This window comes from Ambystoma mexicanum, chromosome 12 (genome assembly GCF_040938575.1).
Source record: "Ambystoma mexicanum isolate Mex_15411 chromosome 12, UKY_AmexF1_1, whole genome shotgun sequence".
In the NCBI taxonomy this organism is placed as follows: domain Eukaryota; kingdom Metazoa; phylum Chordata; class Amphibia; order Caudata; family Ambystomatidae; genus Ambystoma; species Ambystoma mexicanum.
The window spans coordinates 671,849,294-671,863,043 of record NC_090936.1 but is presented as its reverse complement, the minus strand read 5'-3'; the positions used below and the strand labels follow the sequence as shown (position 1 = coordinate 671,863,043).

The 13,750-nt window shown below is 40.7% G+C and overlaps 1 protein-coding gene across 1 annotated transcript in view; it reads left to right on the top strand.

The window, feature by feature from the left end:
• LRRK2 (leucine rich repeat kinase 2) overlaps positions 1 to 13,750 on the top strand; it is a 2,398,611-nt gene that overhangs the window by 648,808 nt on the left and 1,736,053 nt on the right. The gene's annotated exons all lie outside the window — the stretch shown is intronic.

Sequence of the window (13,750 nt, the reverse complement as noted above, 5' to 3'; positions counted from 1 at the left end):
TATTCTGTCCCCTGTCATGTTAACAACATGCCATGTCAAGTTGTCAAATGCATCATTCTGTGCGGTCTTCCTGGATACATCTACGCTGCCTATGTCGTGGCTAGGGAATTACAGTGGGCAACATGGGCTGCAAATGGCACAATTGTATACCAAGAGCAAGTGCCTATTTCAAAGTGATTACATTCTGCCCACCAATTGACACAGTTGAAGTGTCATAACTTGGTGAAATCTGTAGACATGTGCCATTTGAATAGAAACCTTTTAGAATCAATATATACATGAATGGAAAGGAAAGGATGAACTGGATCTGTAATTGCCAAAGAAGAAACATCAGTCATAATTGGTAGCAAGAATAATAGGTATTATGCATCAGCATGTACTTGTATTTGCAAAGACAATTTGTATTGCATGCAAAACGGTGGGTTGGATTGACGAGATGGATTGGCCATGTGGGGGCTCAACCATTGCGTCTTCACTCCATTGGGTTTGGCACAACTGGTTATTGTATAAAAAGGTTATCTTATATGTTAGTGAATGTGTGCAAGCATTGTGGGTTAACCTAGATCTAGTGAAATGTAAGGTGCTTTACCTTGATGCATTTGCTTGTTTTGCTCATTTTTAGGAAAAAAAAGTAAAATAGATGTTAAAAAAAGTAGTATAGAAAAAGAGGCAGCATGGGGCTGCCCTTGTTTAAATAAAGATGTAAAGACATGAAACCCAACTTAAACATTATGATATAAACCCAATCAGTAGGTGGATATTGACAGTGAGCAGCACAGTAAATCATAGTCGTATTGAATATTTGGGGACATGAAAGAACATAAATGCATCTCGGTATGATGTATACATTGCTTAATGCATTCTGAATGTTTATGTACTCGTTATGCACACCTTCTTTGCACTATAGATCTTTTTCCTACTATGTACTTTAAGAAGAGGTTACATAAGGGAAGACTAAAGTTTTTTAGAATCTATGTAATTATTACAAGTACTGTAAGTGTGTTCCTTTAAAGCTATATGAAGCTTGACCTGTGTACTTTCAAGGGATGGGTTTTTTACTTAGAAACTAAAAGGCAGATAACAAATAGTACTTGAAGGATTTTACATTGTAGGCACAGATTTGTATAGATTTTTAAACAAACATGTAATTTAATGTTTTATACTGATGTATTTTAGTGCTGCATTTTTGTAATTGTTTGATGGATTTATTCTAAAATAAACATTGAGCACTGACTGTCTATGGACCTAGGAAGCATTAAGTAAAATAAAATTGAATTGGAAAATGTAGAGCTTGGTGGAAAGCTTAGACTTAAAATAGTTGAAATTAAATCCATGTTACGCTCACCTGGCTCCCACAGAGGCGTCGATCTGGACTGGACTGCTGCGGTCTCCACCAATGTGACGCATAGGGCCGAGATAACGGACTTGACTGGCCCACCTAGCTTTGTTTGCGTGGCCCGTAGGAATATTCTTCTGCAAGTGGAGAAAGGGAATTAACCACCCGTGGAGTTGAGCGTAAATCCCCCCACCCTGCTGTTCTCCCCACTGATCACCTTGGATGTTCCCTCTTATAGTCTCACCTGATGATTTGAAAAGATGAGCTCTCCATCCTGCATTGAGCCCAGGGGCGCGTAGATAACCAGTTGCTTCACTGGCTCGAAGGAATTGGTGAGTTCCAGGACAATATTGACTCCGATATTCCCGGCAAGACGCCGTAAGTATGTAGTTCGTAAGAGTTCAAATGCTTGACTTTCTTGTCAGATTCCTTGCAGGTTGCAGCTTGACCCTACTGAAGAGTTCCTCGTGGCAACCGGTAATGTTCTGGTAAGGATTTGTATTATCCAACACAGTTCGATAAAATAATGTCCAAATGTAACCTGTTGCTTTCTCCCTTATTCAGGCGCGGAGAGAAAGTATGAAGTCTCGGGGAATAATGCCTCCGGCGGTAAAATCAGGTAAGTCTTTGTGGTGAGGAGGGTTCTCCTTGTTACTCCCTTGTTTCACCTTGCTGTCCTTTTGTTTCCCCTTAGGGGCCGGGATTCGGCTAGGATGCAGTGGAAGCTGCACCGACCTGTGAAGAAGAATAGTACCCCTGGTGGTAAAATCAGGTAAGTCTATGGGGGTATTCGTCTGTGTATTCCCTTGGCTCACCTTGCTGCTCTTGTCTTCTCCTTAGGTGCCGGAGTGCGGTGGTAACATGCAGGAAGATGCGGTGAAATGTGAAGATGCAAAGGCCGGTGAGTTCAGCGCGGCGCTGCAGCAGGCGAGGCGACGCACATAAAATAACTTCTTTCTTCCAGCTCGAAGGCACGATGGATCGGGAATTCAGGTAAGGATCAAAGGTATTGCTCTTGTTCTAACCTTTTCTCATTCTTTCTCCCTTTTTCTAGGAGTTCCAAACTCGAGGCGGGCGTGGCAGAAGACTGGATGCAGACTTGCAGGCACGGTGAGCGTTACGCTGCTGGATGCAAATAACACGAAGCATGTGTTGCTCTTCGGGCGTGGTTTAAATAGTCTCCAAAGTAGTCCCAGGTAAGTATTCCTCCCCAGCCCCACCCGAGTAAAAAATAGTCCCTTGGTAAAATAGTCCCTTCCAAGCCTCGTTTGGCTTGGAGCTCTTGCAGCATGGTCTGCATCAGGTAAGTTTGCAGCATGGTCTGCAACAGGTAAGTTTTAATCGACTGACCATATGAGCCTGGGGCCATAGGTGCCAGGACTGCACCCAAATAGCCCCTAGCCGGGGTTGTTGGGCTTGCTTGGGGTAACCTGATGCCTGCTTCCGGGGTTGCTGGACTTGGTCTGGGTCCCCGGGGGTAGGCATCATGGCAATCCACTTTGGTTCTCAGAAAACCTTATGCATCTCCCATCGAGCACTGCATAAAACTGGGCCTCAATATCTTCAAGACAAACTAAAGCACTATCATCCCCCTCGCACCCTAATATCAAGCTCAGCTGGCCTCCTAGTAATACCTAAGACAAACTCAGTCAGGCTATGCGGATCATCATTCTCAGACCTAGCCCCCACCTTGTGGAACTCGCTCCCACCCCACATCCGCCTAACTGAGGATTTAACGTCTTTCCGCAAACTACTGAAAACCTGGCTCTTCCCCTAAAACCAACCGGTACCAAACTAACAGCATCTCAATGACACCGACCCAATAAACTACCTGATGCGAGAAATTGACGGCTAATAAACCCGAATGTAAACTAGAAAGACAAACAGAATTAAATGAGTAAAGTAGATCAAAACAGTGAAGTGGACAATGTGAATAAATCATAGGAAAAGTAAGCAGATCTAAACTGCTGAAATGGACATAATGCATGAGGAGGGAACAAAGTGAATGGCGTGGATGAAATAGTTAGAATGGATGAAGCATGTTGAACAGATGAATGCAATGAGTGGAAGAGTGCATGAATGGAAGAACAGATGACTAGATAGATCGAATGTGTATGTGGATCGGATGAGTGTAGAATAGATGAACATGCTAAGCGAACAAGTGTGTAGAGTGGTTGGGTGTGTAGAGCGGACGAGCGTGTAGAGCTGATGAGTGCATAAATACAGAGAAGCGAATAAAACGCAGGAGTGCGTAGAACTGATGATTATACAGAACGGATGGACGTGTAGAGCAGACGAGCGTAGGGAGCGGATGAGCATAGAGAGCGGATGAGCGTAGGGAGCAGATGAGCGTAGGGAGCAGATGAGTGTAGGGAGCAGATGAATACATAGAACAGGATTACTGCGTATTAGTGAATTACTTTATAGGTCTGATGAGTGCATATTGCGAATGAGTGTGGGCAGTGGATGAATGCAGACGTGTCGACTACGTGGAAAGCACAAGTGCATAGAGCAGTAGAGTGCTTAGAGCAGATGATTACGGAGAACAGATGAGTGCGGCGGGCGGATGAGTGCGGGGGACTGGTGAGTGCAGAGAGCGAGTGAGATGGTGACTGCGTAGGATGGGTAAATGCGTAGAACAGATGAAGGTGTAGTGAATCCGAGGACATAAGGCAGACAAAAACCTAGGGCGGATGAATTACATAGACCGGATGAGTGCGTAGAATGGATAAGTATGAAGAATCGATGAGTACGGAATGCATGCAGAGCTGATGAATGCATAGAACGGATGAGTGCGGGAACGGATGGATAAGCACAGCGAGATTGATGAGCTGGGCCGAAGGATGGAGGACTGCATAGAACAAACTACTGGGTAGAGCTGACAAGTATATAGAGCAGACGAGTGCATATGAACGAACAAGTGCATACGAAAAGATGGGTTCGTAGAGGGGACGAGGGCCTAGAAGGGACTAGCGCCTAGAGGGGACGAGTGCACGGTGGGGAAAGGAGTGCGTGTGATGGAATGGAGCGCGTGCGGCGGAAAGGAGTGCATGCGTGGGGAAGACGGGAGTGCAAGCATGGGGAATACAGGAGTGCATGCGTGGGGAATACAGGAGTGCATGCGTGGGGACACTGGAGCGCGAGGGGTGGACTAGAGCATGCAAGGCGGTCTGGAGTGCGTGAGTGTGTCGAGCAGACCGGAGTGTGTAGGGCAAACTGGGACGCATGAAACGAATAAAAGTGCATAGAACGGACTTGATCGCATAGACTTGCATGACGTACATAGTATGGTTTGGAATGCAGGGAGCATTTGAAAGAGCATATATCCCATCATACCACACCCCACGCTTACTCTCTTCTTTACACCACGACTCAACTAGAACACAGAGATACTATGACACCATTCGGTATAACTGTTCTCATATCAACTTCTCCCGCTCACTCCCCATCACTCTAAGCAAACACTGCTGGTTACACACCCCCGAGCCAGGCATTCTCCTCAGGCCTAACGCAGCCACACTCAGTCTGGATAAATCCTGCAAGAACGAACACATACTCCTGATCTCTCAACCACCACACCTACCACTAAGACACATATACCCGGTGCACACACGCACCTTTGACTCTCCCTACTCTTTCTACTGACCAGAACTTCGGTTCCCAAGGGCGTTCATCCTACCAGCGCCTTCAGACCATACCAATGGTATATAAGGTGCTATATAAATGCAAAATAACAACATATTAGGAGTTAAATTTATTGGTGTTTTTGCAATGCTCCATTTTTCGGGAATTTCAAGTCACCTCGATCAGACATTTCTGAGAAATCGCACTACTGATGGTGTAGAGGGAACTAGGGAAGTACACACATTGTATCAATACATTGATAATTAAGTGCTCCACCAGGAACACTTTCCCAATGGCTAATGGCTGCAGCAGCCCTTTACTGTGTGCTTTACAAACCTTTGCCGAGTCATGGCTTAGTATGTAATGTATTAAACTGGATAGTGGTTAGGAAGAAGCTGAAAACAGTAAAAGGGAACAGCACAATAGCGACTTTAATTACGCCTTCAGTTATTAGTTCTATACAGATGTGAAATCCAGTTGTTACTGTGATTTGGGATCAGTGAGGGCCTTTGTCGTTGCTGGCATGGGAAGAGGGCGGAGTTAGGGTAGCCAGAGGGAATGAAGTTGGCCTGAGAAGGAGGACCCCAGCTTGCTTTTCTATGGTGCTCTTTCCTTCCAGTCTCTGGTTTCCTGCGAAACCATGCACTCTGGGTATAATGCAAGAAGGCAACGGTCACTTGCTACAGCCACAGGGATTGAACACCTTAGAGCAGGCATGCATCTGTCCAATCACCTGTGACTTTTTACCTTTTTAAGGAAAGGGTCTCCCACTCCTTGCTAGATTTATCTTTGGACAATCAAGATAAGGAGCCTCTGATGGTAGGGTAGTCCATTCCAAAGTCCTCTGCCTTAGATGTGAAGATATAAGGCATGCAAGTCAGAGGAGAGCTCTGTCCCTTAACCATCCCCAAGGAGCAGTGAGGGGTGAATGCTTTTGAACCAACGCCTCACTGCTGGCTGTGCTTGAACCAGGACCCTGTTAGCTGGAGGCAAAAGATTGCTTGCAGGGGCTAGCTTTACTCCCTGGAGTGGGGGTACATACAAATGACCCATGTCCGTAGAGACCCTGGAATGGGCCTCCCTGCAACCTCCAAGTTGTGTAACAACTCTGGGCCCTGATGCCTGCATTGAAACACTTGTACGCTACATTGACCTGGATATCAACTATCTGTCCCAGGCTTCTTCGTGCCACATGCTGTTGCTGCTTGCATGGCACCACATGTTGAAGTGTCAACCAGCTCACCAACCCAATGTTGAATCACTGCCCCAGGAAGTTCTTAGAAGCCTGGCTGAATGGTGAGCCCCGAAAGACAAAACCAAGGTACCTTGTCCCCTGCAACGAGGTAGATGACTACAGACAGTCTACTTGGTCAGTGGTTTTGGATGAACCACTGTAAAGAGGGGAGAGGACTCCCGATGCACTCTGCCTGAGCAGTGGAATTGGCTTAGCCACTGCAATGAGGGAGATGACTCCTGATGCACTCTGTTAGAGTTGAGCCTCTTCCCGGACCACACCCGGTCTTCCCGCCATTCCCATTATCTGTACTGCCTTGGGAAAATGGCTCTGGTTCTTCACGGGGTGAAGAATTACATTCTCCATGTGGAACACATAAAGTGAACAAATTAAAATTATGTAAAAACACTAAAAATAAATCAAAATGTATTTCAACACCACAACCTTTGCATATCAAAATACAAGTACAGCCTTCAGTGCCTATTACTAGTTCTAGGACTGCTTTAATAATTGAATGTGCTGTTCAACCACAAAAACCAAAACATACCTTGCCTAATTATTAGCATACTACAATTCCAACAGTTGAAAGTCCACAAATCCAAAATGATAATACAAATACATTCCCTATTACTACTACTTCAATGGTGAAAACTACTTTATTGAACCCAAAGAAGACACATTAGCACTTTTACTACTTCTGCTTCTAAAATGAATCTTCTGCTATAACTAAAACAAGTAATATCCCAATAACAAATCCTATAAAATCACCCAAAAAAGGTCAAACTCATCACTTTTACGTACTAGTATTTTAAAAAGTAACACTAGTGTGGCACAAAAAACAAAATGATAATTTACATATTGCTACTACTCCTTTAACTTGTACATCACAAACTTCAACAACTGAACAAATATCACAAGCAACTATTTGTTGTACTGACAGTAGTCAAAGCATTTCAAGCACTACTACTAGTAAAAACAAAAAGCAACATCCCAAAAATATAACTACGTCTGGAACAGTTCAATATCTTAATTTGCGAAATGGGATTTTGGAGTACTTGGAAACTCCTGCACTGATGATGTGCGAAATTAAGTCATTTGCACCAGCTGCAAATCAAAATTAAAAAGGGGGTAACCCTCAAAAAACTTTTAGGAAATCCAGCAATGTTTGCACATGTGCGAAATAAACATGAGCAAATCTATTTTTGAAATATTTATAAAAATCAAACTACAGAACAAACTTCAATAAAAAAAACAGATCCACTGTCGTTGGTACTACACAGAAACCAAATACTAAAAGTATAATAACTGTAGAAAAAGGAAAATAACCTTTTCCTTCTAACGTTCCTAAAATACAAAGTTGGTAATTTTGCCTCACTTCCAAATTGGCCAAGTATTCATTCCTAGTATGCTTATTCTTTTTTAGGCTTCTTAAAATGAGGAACAATAATTGCAGTAGGGGAAACAAATGCAGCTACTCATCTGAAAAAAATGTAAATATCATCAATTAAGACCTGATTTTTTTTAAAGTAAATATTTAGTAAAACCAGTTGTTTTTTTACAAAGTAGTATACATTTTATAAACAATTTAAAATAATTCAAAATATTAAGAGAAACACATGATAGTTTTTAATTATGAAATTTTCTGTACAAAACCTTTTTTACTAATTAAAAGTACAACATAAATACAATTATTAATACAACATTTTAAAATTAATTTTTTTAATATTAATAATATCAAGTCCACTTTTACATATTTCCGCATTTTTTGGTGATTTTCATAATGATACCCAGAAAACATTGAACAAGTGCATAACATTTTTCTTTACAAACACTTTTAACTTGCATGTTTCTAAATGCTACAATACATAAATACACTAATTGCAGTGTTTACAATTTCAGATTTGGTATTTTCAATTGGACTCTTTTTTTCAAGGGTTCTTCAAATTGGAGCGAAGGGATAGCTTTAAGGTGTGATGTGGAGGTGTCACATAAAATATATTTCCTTCTTGACACAGAAATAATTTCAATATAATTAAATAGTACTTATGGGTTTATAGTCATAATGTCGACAACAAAAATGTCGACAGTCAAAAAGTCGAAAAAAAAATGTCGAAAAAAAAAATGTCGACTTTTTTTTTCCAATGCATTTTTTTTCGAAATGGGGGGTTCCCCCCAGCCCCCCTTTTTTATTTTTTTTTTAATTTTTCCCTTTTTTTTAGTCCCGAACCCCTAAAATAAATATATAATTAAGAAAAACGAAAGTCGACATTTTTTGTCGAAATTATGACTGTCCACCGTACTTATGAATGTTACAATTACACAACCTTAAAAAACACAAGGAATTATTTAAATTTTTGAAATTATTTTTACAAAGTGTTAAGACTAAACTAATGAAAACATTTCTGCAAATAATTATATTAAATGCAAATGTCATGGAAACCTTAAGTCACCCAAAATTTTAAAATCCTGAAATCGGATGTAGAATAGTGATTTTAAACTATGTAAAACTATTAAAAAATAAAAGATGTGCATTTTTACCAAGAAGTCTTAAAGTGCAACATCTTTTTCTAATAACAATATATATAATTAAAAAAAATGTAATAATATCTCTACTTAGAATCGATCTCACAAGTTTTATGTAATACAGAAAACTTAGACATACATTTCAAATAAGACAATATACATAAACATTTCATAAATCTAATCTGCATTAAAAAATACAAATACATTTTACATTTACAAATATATAATGAAATATATTTAAGACAACATGAAAAACATATATGGTACCCATACTAATGAAACGTACACTAAATTCAAAAAACATATAATTAAAATATTTAGCCACAAATATAATAAATATATACACAACTAATACAAATTGCAAACTTGCATTACAACAGTTATACTTTAAATAAACTGAAATAAAAAAAGTCATTTAAGTTAACTAATATCTACTCCATAAGGCATAATTGAAATACTATGAAAAAGCACAAATGTAATAGACATTAAAAACCTACATCTATAAAACAATTTCATATTTGTAATTATCACAATCAAATGTTCATAAAACAAATGACATCACTTTCACTGTAAAGCTTTTTACAACCTAAATATTTTGAAACAAATAATGGGTGAGCTAAGGTTACCATGATGTTTGATTTTTAATATAATTGTATTGATAATATTTAAATTATGTTGTTACCTAAATGTTATTATTTCTAAGGTTTGTAGAGTTTTTGTTGGTTTAACCTTAAAACTTTGGTAAATATTGTTTACCAAATAATTAAATGTAGTTATGGTAAGTTGGTGTTTCCATAGGAAGAGCACTTTTTGGGTGGCTTATAACTTCCCTCCCTCTGGACGAATCCTCAACAAACTTTGCAAAGAAAGCATATGGCCCACTCTGAAGATTTTTGCACAGTTTGGAGAGGTTTGGTCCAGGGGGGGGCAGAGTTATAGGGGGGGTTCCAAAACTTTTGTTTTTTCCTATAGACATAATGGGAAAAAACTTTGCGCGCGGCTACAGCCCGAACCGCTGCACGGATTTACACCAAATTTGCGGCACAAGCAGTGGCTTGGTCCCGAAAGCGTGCTTTTGCAAATTTGGTGTAAATCCGTGCAGTAGTTTTTAAAAAAATGACCAAAATGTAAGGCAAAAAAGTTAGTGATATCTGTGTTCGCTTCGCGGACGGACTTCCCTGTTTGCTCCGCGGACAGCACCCCGGTTGGCCCATGGGCTTGCGTCATGTCCGCGGACATGCGACGTGTTTGCTGATTGGATGGCGTGGAGCGCGTCAGATTTTCTGTAATGCCCGCCTTCTTGTATTCGGACAGCGCGGTGAAACTTGGATTAAAAATTGTATTTAGTGGAATGTGTTGGTGTGTAAGAGTGTTTGAGGGGTGTGGGGGAGTATGAGATAGGTTAAATGTTTTGTTTTTTTATGTGCTATACGCTTTTGTTGTTTTCGATTTGTCCGCGGAGAACACGGCTGTTCTGACATTTTGTAAATAAACTAAATGGTGGGGTGTTCAGAGGACGGAGTATGTGTCCTTTTTGTTCGCAAGGAAGGTAAAATTGAGCTAAAAACACTTGCGGTGTATTTAAATGTTCGTAAATACACAAACTGGGGTGTCCTGAGGACGCTGTCCATATTGTAATCTATCAAGTTGAATGTGTTCTAAGAACACTCGCGGTGTCCCGAAATGGTTGCAATTACACAAAATGGGGGTGTTCTGAGAACGTTGTTTGTATTGTTCGTTGTCAGGTTGAAAGTGTTCTACAAACCCTCCTTTTGTCCGCTGATAGTACAATTTCCTATGGGCCTCACCCGATTTTTTTGTCCACTAAAGAAACGATAAATCGGGCTGGTGTGCGCCGACATTATGTGATAATCCTATGACTGGCGCTATTCACCTGGCTGACTTGCTTTTGCGACACTAAATCATATCTCCCACCCCTAAGCCTGACATTATGAAAGCATTCATATTCCTCGACTCTCTCTGTGACGTTACAGGGTGCGTCATCAAACGCGCCCAGCCGTCTCCAGTCCTACGCGACTTTACACAGAACCCGGAAGACAACACACATTATGTCACAACACAGCGCGCCACAATTCAGAATATGAAACTGTGATTTAAAAGCAAACAGCAAGATTGTAAATTTTGTAAAGTACATTTATTTGACATCAAATGTTTAGAGAATATTCAGCGATTTGCATTTGTCTTTGTTGTCGATCCGCAAAAGTTCATGTTGAGCCACGCGATGTTCCTTTGCGGTACAGAGGGTGTTAGATCAGCAGAACACAGTGCGCCACAATTCGGAATATGAAACTGTGGTTTAAAAGTAAACAGCAGGATTGTACATTTGGTAAAGTACATTTATTTCACATGAAATGTTTAGTGAATATTCAGCGATTTGCAATTGTCTCTGCTGTCGATCAGCAAAAGTTTATTTTGAGCCAGGCGCTGTTCCTTTGCGGTAGATAGGCTGTTGGTTTATGATAAAAGCAGTAAATGGTCGCACTGATAATCGGAAGGTTGGTCCAACAACGAGGCATTAGACCACCATAATGGTTGGTATGTTGCTTCTAGCCGCTAGTACTGCGTAAGGGCATATTGGTCCTTGGCGATTGTCCCATAAAATGGTGAGGGTCATGAAGTTGCTTACATGGAGCTGCACCTGGCAGTTGAAAAATCCATCTGCTGAAGTCTGAAAATCGTGACATTGGCAAAATGGGGCAACATACCTGTTTTAAAAAACATAAATTAGTCACACCAGCTGATCTTTATTAAAAATATTCATTTTATTTATTAGGGCTTGAAACTATTTGCTAGCGAAGATAGTGCAACAGAGTATGTTAATAATAAAATAATAATATTTTCGCATTTATATTGCGCTAAGAACCGTCAGGTATCTCAGCGATACTTATTATTACCCACGGTGTTTGGTGCTCATTTATCGACCACGGAAGGATGAAAGGCTGAGTTTGGCCGTGCCGGGATTCAAACCTGCGTTAGCAAGCTGTGCACGGATGTCAAAGCGAGCGCTCTACTCGCTGTGCCACTTGACCGGCTACAGTGAAGTGGCACAGCGAGTAGAGCGCTTGACCGGCTACAGACCGGTTAAATTATTTCTATTAACCCACCCTGTGTCGTCTGCCTTTCCCAGAGCCCTCTAAACGACAGGGGATCAATTCGGCGGTTATAGTGCGCGGTAGAAAACAATATGTCACATGGAACGAACAAGTACAACTTGACCAGGCTTTAATGCCACGCTATTGTTATATTCCGGTATAAAATAATCTAAAGGGTTACTTACATTATAATTGCATTTTCCATTGTCCAAGTGTAGTGCAGTTCCAAAATACGACGCTGCGTGTGCCAACGATCTTTCTCAAAGTGAAATAATATTCAAAAGTGGTTTCGTTTCAGAAATTTCATCTTTATCGTGTCTTACGTTTTTGCTACACTTCTTCAAAAGAAGTCTTTCAGCACAATCTCTGTCAAGGTAAAAAAAAAAATAGAACCTTATACTGGGAGTCGTGGGCCTCTCCGGGCCGCGAGAAAAAAATGGAAGCAGCTGACCTTCACTGTGAACGAGCATAAATGCTTACTTTGCAACATTCTGTGTAAAGCCATCTGTGAGAACTTGCTGTTTACACTACATCTTTGTATATTGTTTGCGTGCTAATAAAAAAAGTTTGTTTAAGGGACGTTATGGTTCCAAGTAAAGCCAAAAAACCCCTGAAATTCGCCAGTTATGGTAAGCTAAGCAACCATAACTCGCGCCACCACCTTTCACTGCTAAGACTAACACCCAGGACATCAAAGATGACATCGCAAATGTCATTGATGACATCACAGATGACATCACATGTGCATTTACTTTTCATGGAATTTGTGTACTAGGGATTTTTATTATAATGTTGCGAAAAAAGTGTCGAGGATCATTGCAATAAATATCATACCGTAATTAGTGCTTTGAACGATGCATTGATATATATAGCATTGTATTATGGGGTTCTATCTAGTATACTGAGCTACTAATGGAGAAACATGGCATTGTGTGCAGCATACAAGATGAAAGTATAATATTTGTAATGTTAATATGTTGAATAATGAAATAATTGTCCTGAAATTTTCGAAAATAAACAAAATGGGGGTGTTCTGAGGACGTTCTTCGTATTGTGTGACTGCTTAGCTGTATGCAATGAGGGAATGGCACAGAGAGTAAAGTGGAAATGGTAGAAGGGGTGTCGAAGAGTTACGCGGTCCGCGGACACCGTGGCTGTCCGTGGACAGGGCGTGCTACATCCAGGGTTTTCCAGCAAATCCAACATGGAAAGAAGACTGTACGGATTAGCCAATCAGATGTCGAGGTTGTGGATTTGTGTTGAAAGAGACTGTGTGTGGTGAAGATGGCAGAAGTAGAGAAAGTCACGGTGTTGGTGCTTGGAGATATGTTTGTGCATGGTTTACAACAGTACGGTCGATGCAGGCATGTTGAAAAGAACTTTGATGTGAAAGGAGTGGAGGTGGTGTGGAGCACTGTGCCTGATTGCAATGTACAGGGAATTGTACAAGTTTGTGAGGATATGGCTACGATGAACAGTCAGCATGTGGTAAGTTTTGCACTATGGTGCTTTCCATTTGGGCAACGTCAGTGCCCCTACTTTGTTGGCTGATTTGGAGCGCTTGGTGCAAGCCGTAATGAGGATCCTGCCAAATGCGAAAGTAATTTTTTCTGGATTACTACCTAGGGCAATAATGGGACAATAGTTCAGTTTTTTGTCCTCAGCAAAACATTGCTAGGTGTGTCATCAACCAAGGCATGTGTGACTTCATGCTAGAGCTGGCATGTTCTTCTGTAATAATGAGAATATTGATGCCAGTAATACTGTTAATTTTAAAGAAGATGGCATCTCTATCGTTTACGGGAAATGCCTTTCTATTTTGGAATGTAAGGGTTGCTTTGGAGAAGGTTATGTGAAGATTTTAGGAGTGAAGTAAGAAAAAAAAAAAAAATAAGAAAAAAAATACAAAATAACAGGTGT